This window comes from Centruroides vittatus, unplaced genomic scaffold, assembly GCF_030686945.1.
Source record: "Centruroides vittatus isolate TY-2023 unplaced genomic scaffold, ASM3068694v2 contig_689, whole genome shotgun sequence".
Lineage (NCBI taxonomy): Eukaryota > Metazoa > Arthropoda > Arachnida > Scorpiones > Buthidae > Centruroides > Centruroides vittatus.
In genome coordinates, this window is record NW_027122434.1 from 155,943 (window position 1) to 167,995 (window position 12,053).

General features: G+C 22.9%; 1 long non-coding RNA gene across 1 annotated transcript; it reads left to right on the top strand.

Annotated features, from left to right (window-relative positions):
* The first annotated feature begins 8,470 nt into the window (after positions 1-8,470).
* LOC136980296 (uncharacterized) lies at positions 8,471-9,085 on the top strand. The gene is made up of 2 exons (XR_010881532.1): positions 8,471-8,518; positions 8,940-9,085. It is a non-coding gene; the product is annotated as an uncharacterized lncRNA (long non-coding RNA).
* The last annotated feature ends 2,968 nt before the right edge of the window (positions 9,086-12,053 follow it).

Genomic DNA, 12,053 nt, shown 5'->3' on the forward strand with positions numbered 1-12,053 from the left:
TTTTTAACTATTTTCTACAAAAAAGAAAAAAGCATAAAAAGAAAAGATAATAACTTTGCATTTAATTTTTACATTATTTTCTGATAATGCAAAATTATCTTTATACTATATCAAACTATATAGTACAAAATTGTCATTCTTATTCCTTTATAATTTACAATCACAAGTATTTTAAAATTATTTTTTAATACAATCATTTATTTTGTTTTGTAGTAAGTTTTTTATTTAGGCTTATATAAATTATTATACGTAATAAAAAAAACAAATAATTCATTACAATAAGATTTCGATGATAGCTGAACATAGCTGATCAATAAGACTATGATCAGCTATGTTCGTATTTTTTTTATGTGTGATATATATAAATATTAACATATAAGTATATTAATATTTATATATTAAGTAAATTAATAAATATATTATATATATATATATATATAAATGGATTTTGTAAAAGGTGACATTATAGAGAAATAAAAATATTTCGGCAAAACAATAGCTGAATGGTTCCTTCTTTGGAAGAACAGTATATTAATTAGTACAATATAACTAAAATTATTTTTAAATTTAATTACATATCTAGCTACTTTTAATATGCGAGTGGGAATTTCTTCAAGTTTACATGAAGTTATAAGATAATTTAAACATTTAATAACATCAATATTTAATTTATTTTTATTTCAGATATTAGACAGATTTTTTACAACTAAAAACTTTATATTTTTAATTAATGTAATAAAAATAAACCGGCAATTTAGACTCAAAACTGCATCTCCATTAGCGACGTCAATTAATTCTCAACATAAGTGAAATAACAATAATAATAAATAAATAAACTATTTTAAAAATGTTTATAATTTCTTTATTACTTTATATCTTAGTAATTGGTTTAATTATAGTTAAAACAATTTTTGATTATTATTATTATTATTATTTTAAAATTTTCAGATGTTTAATAAGTAAGATAATGGTTCAAAAATTTAAAGTAAAAATGCAATAATTATTTGAAAATAAAGCGGCAAGTTTTATCTACTTAATATAAGTTTTAAATTAAATTAATTTATCCATTAAGTAATAAATCGAAAATGATATAATGATTATATCATAAATTTAATTAATTTTTTCCTGGACAGATGGCGCTAATGGTAAAAAGATTTTTGATAATCTTATCATCGATGATGGCATTAAAAGGTTTAATGGAAAGCTTTCTTAGTTTTTGCGTCAGGTGAATAAGATTATAAAGTCAAGAATTGAATGCATGCCGTGAAGCTTAAAGCTTAAAACATATATATATATATATATTAAATTAAGTAGTACTTATTTTAGAATTCAGATGGCAGGACTTAAATCTCTGACATTTTAAATTATTAATAAGCGCTATTGTTGCATTTTCTGTTGAAAAAAATAATAAAATTACGAAAAAAAACGAAATTAAATAGAAGTGTTTAAAATGTGGAAGATTATTTTACATTTTATAACAAGTAAAATAATTAAAAATAATAATAAAATGAAATTAGAAAGCAAAAAGAAAAAATTCTAGTTGAGAGAATATTTTTTTTTGGCCTTAATAAAACTCTTTTTCTTATAGTTTTACGAATATTTATACTGTGAGTAGATACATATATATAACAAAAACAACGTTGACGTTATTATATTAATGTATATAATACAAATAATACAAATTTAAAGTTTACAACATTTATTTAGAGAAGATTAAAATAACAAAAAGAAATGTTATAGTAATTTTAAATTTAATTAAAATAAAACTAGAAAAATAATTTATTAGTATGTAAAATAAATAAATAATTCAATAATATTTATTATAATACCCATTGAATATATATTCAAACATATAACAATGAAAATAATACGAGTTATAATAATGTTAATATTTTATTGTAATATATATATAATTATAATTTATATGAAATCAAAATTATTAAACATAAGAATAAAATTTAAAAGCTTAATTTCCGAAAATCTTAAAAGTTCAAGATATAAACTTGTATATTATTTAATATTAATTGTACGAAATATCAAAATAAGTTCTATTCTTTAATAATGCTACATGTAATATATACAGTTCAGCTGAGCATTTTAATAATGAGTAGCATTATACCATATTATTCCGAGCGTGAAGCGTATAAAGAATATTAAAATGCAAGCAAACAACTTATTCTTTGTTTTCTTCGCTTCACGTCTCTAAGATAAATTGTGATGGAAGAAGACACAACTGGTATCGATAAGATGTGCTTCAGACCATTCACTAGTTTATATTGCGTATATGACAGATGCAAGGACGACAGACATTATTAACTAAATTATTATTATAGTCTATTGTATTATATTTATCGTCTCTAATTTATTTGCGCCTGCAAGAAATATAAACTATTTATTATCATAATTATTGTATATAGTATATTATATATATTGTCTACCGTAGATAGTTTTTATTTATATATGATTACCCTTCAGACCAGTGGAATAGCTAAGAATTTTGTAGAGGCCCTCTCCAAGAATCCTGAAATAATTTTGCCAATCTTGCAGGCTTAAATAATAGGCATGCAAGGCCTGCAACTCGGGCCTTTCGTACCTACTATTTATGTCACTGTATAAAACGAAATTGTTTTCGAAACTTCATAATTGATGAGTTTATTTTTAACGGCTAAATTATTTTTATCGTTTTCTATGTATTTTTTAGAAAATTCTGAATATTCATAATTTATAGTAAGTCAGATAAATATAATATTGTTATTATTCTTACAGTTCTTATTTTGGTATTGTCTTATTGTTATTTTACGGAATGGCTTTTCTTTGCCCAATGGACACTGCCACGTAACATATATATAAATAAAATAAAAATAAAATCATTTATTATATTATATATTTATTTATACAAAAGTTACATGGCAATGCCCATTGCATTACTCATGCCCATGCAATATTTAATATACAGTATTATATTAAATAATTTTTATTTTATTTGGTTCATTAAATTCTGTTTGCCAGTAAATTAATCATATGTCTATCAGAATTTTATAATTAAAAATTTTTGTTTGAAAGTAATTTTAAGAAGTTTATTTAAAATTTGTTTATTTCATCTTAAGAATAATAATTACACATAGATGCTTATTATCAAAGGAATTTTCATAAATATTTAAATATAATTCGAGAATAATTTTAATTTGATTAAAGTATTTTAAATATTATTTATAGAATTTTTTTTATTAGAAAGAGAATATAAGCTTATAAACAAAAAACATGTTTACTCATCTATACTTGGTTGCTTGGATTGGCCTTATAAATTATTTATGAGAAAACGTGAAATTTGGATAAAATCATTTTTAAAATTAAAGTTCTTTTATATCAATAAAAGTGATTATTCTCGGATGAATTTTTCAGAAATAATAGAATACTGTACCTAAATATCTAAACTTTAAAATAAAATGATAAATGAATATAATCATTTAAATTTTATTGTTTTAATTTCATTACCTTAATCTAAAGATCTCAGATAAATCTAAAATAATCAGATTTCTTTCTATTTGTTTAAGAGAACTTTTTCTACCTTTCAAGTGTTGTTAACAAATATTTATTTAATTACAGTTTCGCTGTTTGATTCCTATGCTTACAATAATTGATAATTAAAAGGAGAAGAGAAAAGTGCATCTTGAAAAAAAAGTTTTGATTCTTATACTTTCTTTTATATGGAAACACTAAGATTAAACGCTTCATTTGTTTGATAATAGATTATTCATAGAATCTTTGATAAAAATGTTGTATTCAGAAATTGAATGATAATTTCAAAAATATTTCAGCAAGTTGTATGGTTTATAGAATTTAATTTTCGCTGTTATTCCTATATTATTGATAGCCTTGTGACTTTACTTTATTATCCTGCTTTATTAAAGTTTTAATAAAGTAGGTAATGATTTCAATGTGTTCTTTGTACTCATCAGTAAGTTAGCTCTATCCAAACTGTAGTTTCTCAATATAAACAGATTTCACAGTTAATTAATATTTATTCTTTAATAAATGGTTTTAAATTTTACTTAATAATAAGGAAAATTAATTGCTTTTGATACAAAATAACTTAACTTATGTATTGAGAACCATAATAGAAACTGTATGTTTTAACAATTGTCTGTTGTATCAATTGATTTTAAATATATTCTAATTTTTAATCAGTTAGAATAGACATATTTAAATAGCACCTCAATAAAAAATAATTTTTTAATGTAAAGTTTCATAACATTTATACATAAATTTAATAAGAATATAATTCAAAGTGCAGCTTTAAAAACAATATTATTCTACTAATTAAATTGGATATCAAATAGTTCTTTTATGTGTATTTTCTTCTGTTTTCTTCTCTTACCTAGAAATGTAATTCATCAGGGTTTTGTTTTTATTAAATAATTAATATAAAATGCATTGCAGAAGTGAAACCTTCTATTGTTGATTTATATTTCACTTCTATCTCTTAATTATTGTTTTTTCGGTAAAGAAAATTATACGAAGTTCAAGTTAAATCGCTACCATATTTAAATATATAGTAGATTTTAGCGTTCTCTTGGTTTGATACACCAACCTACACACTTTTGTTCTTAAGTAACACCTCTAAAACACCTACAATAAAAAGCTACAGACCTCCTTTTATAGAATTACGAACTTCCTTGACGATTTAAGGTATTATTAATAATCTAACATGCACAGAAAATTAAGTAAATTATTATCAAATAAATTTTAGATCTAAATGTTAAGCATAATTAAAGTTGTTTATATGCAATAAGGCAGTTTTTTTATATATAAACAATTACATTTTGTAATTATTTTTTTCTTAAATGCATAATTGTTTTCAATATTTTCAAAAGTTCTACGAGAATTATCTCCAGTGATATAAAATTGATATGTATAAATTATATTCAAGTCATAGGAGAAACGTCTTTTAATTCAGCTTTGCCATAAATTCTAAAGAAATATCATTTACTGTTAAGCTCAAGTTTGGGAATAAAATGAATTAGACCATAATTTATTTTGATTGGAATATTTAAAAGTCTACAAAAATTAATTTAAAATATTTAAATAAAAAAAATTCGATGTTTTGTACGAGTTTAATTTCCCCATTTTTGTGAATAAATCAAAATTTGAGTAATGCCTTAAAGACTATTATTATCTGTTATTTATTTAATGTAAAATAATAATTAAAAAAATAGACACGAATCTAATTTAAATCTGAAAAAACTGGAAAAATATGGAAAATATTCTAACATTATTAAAGAATATTGTTTCCTCCAATGTCCTGTATTCCAGAATTGATACAAGTTGATCTTCATTTCTATTTGAATTATCTACAGAAAGTAAATTTAAATATTTTTTTTCATCAAGAAATATTCAATTTCAACCATTTAAACAGTTATTATATTATAATAAGCATTTCTAACAACCAGTTTAAATGGCCTACGTTAAAAAAAATATTAGAAAAAAAACAAATATTCACAGAATCGTATCGGATTTTCTTTATATTGCTGTACAAACAAGTATATTCGGTATGCGAACGAGTTGGCTTTTTTCGTATATGATACCAAATATGTCGGAAGTGCTTAAGGCAATAGACAACACAAAACTTAAGAGCGATTCTCTCTCTCTCTCTCTCTCTCTCTCTTTCTATCTAGAAACTTCTAAAGTGGAATTTTTTAGAGGTTGAATGACCTGCATGATTACGGTGAAGTGCCGCGCGTATTTACCTGGATATTACGTCACTAAATTCCATCTTCTCTGCACGTGCCATAATTAATCCCTTGATTTTTTTTTCCTTAATATATATTTTAAATAGCCTAATATAAAAGTTTATACCTCCTATTATTCACAAATTTTAATTTTAATAAGTTAGCTGTACTATTAGCGAAAGAAAATTTCTTCTCGGTTATATTTTATAGCTTGAATATTTCAGCAAAATATTTAAATTAGAGTTTAAAAGTCGACTTCGTGAAATTCTTTCTATTATAATGTTTGCACGAATAACTCATTCCAGAAGTAATAACTTTTAAAAGAGATGATTTATTTTAAAAATGTTCACACTTTTTTTTTATGATTTCATATTTTTAAAAGTAATAAATCGAGAGTTTTAGAAAGGAAAATTCAATTTAGATCCTCACATAAAGAAAATTTAAAATAATTTCTTTAAAAGAAACAAATCAAATCGTTTATAATAAAGAAGAAAATAGATTTATTATATTAATTTATGTATTTTTTAACGATTTTATACAAGTAGAAAGTCGCTACATTCATAGAGTTAATTGTTTCTCGATTAAGTTTGTTATTTTCTTCAATTTAAACGAAAAAACTTCGTATTTTTTTAATTTTATTTATAAATATTTCAGTTCTTATTTGTTTGCTTTATATATCTGTTAAATTAATTTATAAAATACATTATAAATTCATTCCATATCGCGTTATAGAAGATTAAATATAGAGCCATTCTTGTCGATTAACTACAGTGTAATAAATAGTCTATCTTCTTAACTATAAAATATTACATTTTAGGATTCTTAATTACTTCATTTTGCAGAGGTTATTGAAATTCTTCGGAAAATAACAATAATATTATACTGTAACATACTACAACGATAAATAAAACTTTAATGATTATTTATGAATTATTTCTAAGCCACGTAAATCTACGTAAGAATTTAATAGAAAGAACAAAATGATTAAAGTAGATAAATATTCCCTTTGCATAAACTTAGTAATATTTGATATTCTGAAACCGTAAAAAAAATAATCAGATTGAATATTATTATATTAAAAAAAACATTTCTTGATGCAATTTTTCTGTACGTTACACAATTTATTAGGAAATTATTTATTTAAGTATTTATTTACTTATTTATTTTCATCAAATAAGATGTATAACATTACATTGCTTTCTCTAAATGCCTCGTTGACAATTTTTGATTAAAAAGTTCTTGGTTCCGTATAAACTGGTTAGATTCGTTATTTATTTGGAACCAAAAATCAAAAATTACATCTGAATTATTTAGTTTGAATTTTTTTTTATATCTATTGTTTTTTTTTTTTTTTTTTGTTATCCAAGTTTGTATTAATAATTCTTAAATCTAATGTATTCTATACTTCCTTATTTTACAGTATCAACATCGACTTCTAAAAGATTTTTATATTGTTTTAGTATTATGAATATATGTCTTAAACGAATATACACAGTAAAAATAAAATAATACGAAACAAGGAACAGTTTCTTATTAGGTTTTTTGTTTGATTTGATTTTAAAAATTTCAATTTAATATTTTTCGGGTGACGTATCCTATGACATTCCTGTTATCACGACTAAATAACAATAAAATATATGAATTTACTTTATAATTTATAATATGGTATGAAGCATAAAACTCTCATAAACTCTTGAAGAATTTTATGAAATTGTCAACTTCAACGTGAATATTTGTTCTTTAAAGAGAATTTTAAAAGTACGACATCATCTTCCTTCTACTGTATTTGTTCTTTTAATGATATCATTCTCAGAATAAAACCGACTTTTTTCAAAGAAAATTTTTTGTTCTCTTTTATCTTTTATTTAAGTAGACTTAGCACCATTTGTAAAGTATACTATTAACTACTAAAAAAAAAAACCATAAACATTTCTATTTACAGTTTGTTCTTATAACAAGATAGAACAAAAAGGTTACTGTGACAAAGGTTACGTTACACCCCGACAACGACGGATTACCTATTGATGCTAGCATTTTAGTATTTCTAGGAATTTAGCCATTTATTTACCGCTATTGATCAGATGACGAAAATAAGCAGTGGCAATATATAGGATGAAACAGTAATTAATTGCAGGAGTCTACTTGGTTTAATCAATAAATCTTTTTAATTAAAAGGCGTTTTGTAATCTTCGATATTTTTGTGCTGTTGAGATTCTGAAGTGATATTTTTGCCCTTCTCTATTTTATTAATGCTATTTATCCATTCGATTTTTTAAATTTACTTTAGGAAAATTAAAATGTTTGATTGTTACATAATGGGAGAATAACCATTGCTCGAAATCATAAAGAGTTTCTCCTAATTAAGGAATTAATTCGAGGTTAAAAATGAAAGAAAGAAAAAAAAAGTTTTATCCTAAATTAATAAAAAGTATTTTGTTAATTAATAAAATTAAAAAAGAATTATATTTAGGCACGTAGCTACATTTATTAATATTAAGAAATCGATATTTTTAGTGTGATAAATTACCATAATACATAAAAGATTTATTGTTTATAAATAAACAGAGAATCTTTAAACTTTTTACTTCTGTTGGATTATTAGCATCATTTACATTATTTATAAAAATCTACTATTCGTAGAATTAATAATATATATATATATATATATAATTTATTTTTTTTCAGTTATTTTTGTAATCCATTTTCTTAATAGTACTCATAATTCATCGTATAACGTTGAGACTTAACATCTGTGTATGAAGAATTTTTCGTTAAAATTTATTTCCGAGGTAACGAATATAAATTTCCTTTCTTTTTTTATATTTCCTATTCTGTTATAACTATAATAAAAATAAATATAATCTAATAATGTAGTTCTATAAAAAGAATGTCTTATTATATTATTTCTGGATGTAACGTATAAATTAAGAATAACTTAAGTTAGACTTGAGTATTTTATATAACGTTTATAATTGAGTTAAAACGTGTAAACAAATATTTTAAAGGCTTTTTAAAGTTGTTATCAAGGTTTATTTACTAGCTTATTTTTTCGTTACTTGTTTATATATAAATTAGATTATTCGAATATTCATAAATATTAAGCATGTATTTTAAGTTTTTATTTATTGTAAACAAAATAGAAATAAAATTTCATTTATGTAATCAATAGAATTCTAATTTATGAATGATATTTTTTTTCAATTATCATAGGCATACGAGTCTGGGTCTTCCCAAATCCAGACAAAACAGTGGGGGAAATTCGAGAAAAGTAAGAATAAAAAACTGAACAGAGAAAGCAAAAAACTTAACAAATTACTGTATTAATAATAGCAAATAAAAAAATTGGTTCTTGTCTTTTTATTTGTGTAAAATTTTGGACATCCCTTCTACCTTTTCAACCAAGATATGTCCATTATACATCCAACATAGTTACAGTCCTATACTTTTATTTAAAGATTATTTTTGTGTAATTGTCTACAAAACTAAGAACGTTTATTATAGGAGTTGATTAAGTTAACACATATGAAGTTTAATTGTTCTGTTTCATAATGGTAAGAAAAAAGTATCGCAAAGACGGTTTATTAAAATAAAACTGACCTTTAACATTCATTCATTATTATATATTTTTATCATTCATCCTCTTGTAAAGTATCGAAAATAAATTTCTAAATATAGTTTTAAAAATTAAGTACCTGGTTAACAGTAGAAAAACAATTCTATTCTGATAATTCTGGCTTTTCAATTATATATATATCTCAAGATTATTGATTATAGAAATACTTTACTTCTCAAACTTAGTTTAATGAAAAGATTAAACAAGCGAAAGTAATGAATCTTTCTATAGTAGAAAACTGCAAACTATCCGATAACAATAAAACATTGTCTGAGGATTAAAAGACTATATTTTAGTTTTCCTAACGAGACAGCTTATGCATCTTCTCGGTTTCTATTGACCTTGATGCCTGAAATGGTCGAAACGATCAGGTTTGGAGCGTGAATGATAGACACGCGATTTATATAAATTAAAAGTTTACTTTCGTCTAAAATAATTTTCTTTTATTTTTATATTTTAATTTGAAAACTTTAATATATAAATAAATTAATATTAGAAAGTTAATTTTAAAATTCTGCTGATAAAGTTATAAGATCCCGGAATCAATGAATAATAAATTTACCTTCAAAATCATGGTTACATTTTGTTTGAATTATTCAAAAAATATATTTTATATACAGAAATTTAACATTATTAATTAAGATTTATGCACCTATAAATCAAAATAATATTACATTACTCGAAAAAACTTCCTTCCTTTTATGTCAAAGCAAATAAATAATGGCAAATTTAAAGTCAAATCAGGTTGATAAAGTTGATATAATTATGCTCAAAATGCAAATAGGGTAATGGATCTGGCGACATATTATCTCGAATAAAATTATCACTGCAACAACCCCTTTATATCGTTTTAAGCTCCAATGAATGGATTCAAAGTTGAACAAAAGAAGAACTGAAACAATTGTCAACAGGTATTAGTCGCTAGTTGGGAAAATAACACCTATTGACCGTATAGATGACAGAATGAGTGATGGACTTATTGCCAAGTCCTACTTTTCTTTAAGCATTGAAGGAATGAATTATTTATTTACAATAGAAAGTCAAATTCGAAACAACTAAGTTTTAAGAGAAACATACTTCGCATTAATCGATATTTGATGATAATGCGGGTGTCTTTATGGTTAGAAACGAATACTGCATACCTTTCGATTTTCTACATGTAAACACAGACGAAATTGTTTAACAATTGCTTGCTTACTCTTTGTAAATAATGTAAATTCAAATATTATATAAAAAAATCATTTAAATTCGCCGTTACGATATATTTTTATGTTTCGAAGAATAGAAATTTTATATATATATATATATATATAATTTATATTATATATATATATATATATATATATTTTATGAAATTTAAACATAATGTAAATGCCTATAATTAATAATAATAGCTAAAGATTTTTCAACATATTTTATATAAGATTATCTTAAATATTTTCAAGATTTATAGAGTAAATTTAATTATATCATTAAAACAACAATAATTATTGTTATTAAATGCGGCAAGTATTACAAAATAGATCAACAAACAAATACCGAGTAGCTTATTATTACATTGACATTGATTAATAGGCTATAAGAGGTCAATAGAAAACTTCTTTTTTTTAAGTCAGGATTTTGCATCGATAAATTAGTTTCCTAGAAACGGTGTATATAATTAAATTTTTAAAAACAATTCAATATAAAAAAATAAATAAATAACTTGTAAAGGTAAATAAAATTTTTCTGACATTAGAAGCAAAATTGACTCAGAGAATTTACTTCAATTCGTGAGTCATGTAGTGATTCATAAAACATTTCTTCTTAAAATCAATACGAATATTTTTAGCAATAAAATTGTCAAATAAAAGCATATGTTTAATTTATTAAAACAATACATACACATACATATCTACAGTACATATATATTATTATAAATAATTATGGTCTAAAAATATTTATTAATTTATTAGTTTATTATTTACATTATTATAAAAATTATTATAATAATATTTATTATATAAATAATTATAAAAATTAACAGATGTTGAAATGAGTCACTAGGGCGGATTTGGGCGAAACTATCGAATTTAAGATTTTGGCTAGGATACAACTATAAACGCCTGGATAGCAATTCTTTTTTTAATGGGATTTTAGAGCTATTTATTGACACAAAACATATTGAACGGTTTTAAAATATATAATCCAAATAATTTCTTATTGTCACAGTAACACACTTTCAATTTAGCGCAAAATGCTGGAATGACCCGAAGTTATTATCTGATTTTCTGGTTGATTTGAGATTAAACTTTTGTTGATTTTGAAAATAAATGCTGATAAAATAAAGTAAATTTTTTATTATATAATTTATTTTTTATCATCGAAAGAAAGCTATACATTTTTAAAATCATTCTGAAGATTATTACGCGAAATTTATTATTTTAAATGATGTTACTTCATTACAAATGTTCATTTTGAAATAAATATATTAAATAGAAAGAAGAATAGATTATCTTAAAAGCAAATTCGGCTTTCGAAAATTTGTTTATTAGTAATACAGTATAGCAAAGCACGTTTTGTAATTTTTCCACGTCTTTAAAAATAATAATTTATATCTGTATATTGGTTGACATTGAGATGAACTTTTATCTTCTTTCGATCAGTAGTTGACAGTAGCAAAGTAATTAGGTCAGTAGTTCTGGAACAACTAATCTTCCGGGATTACTTTG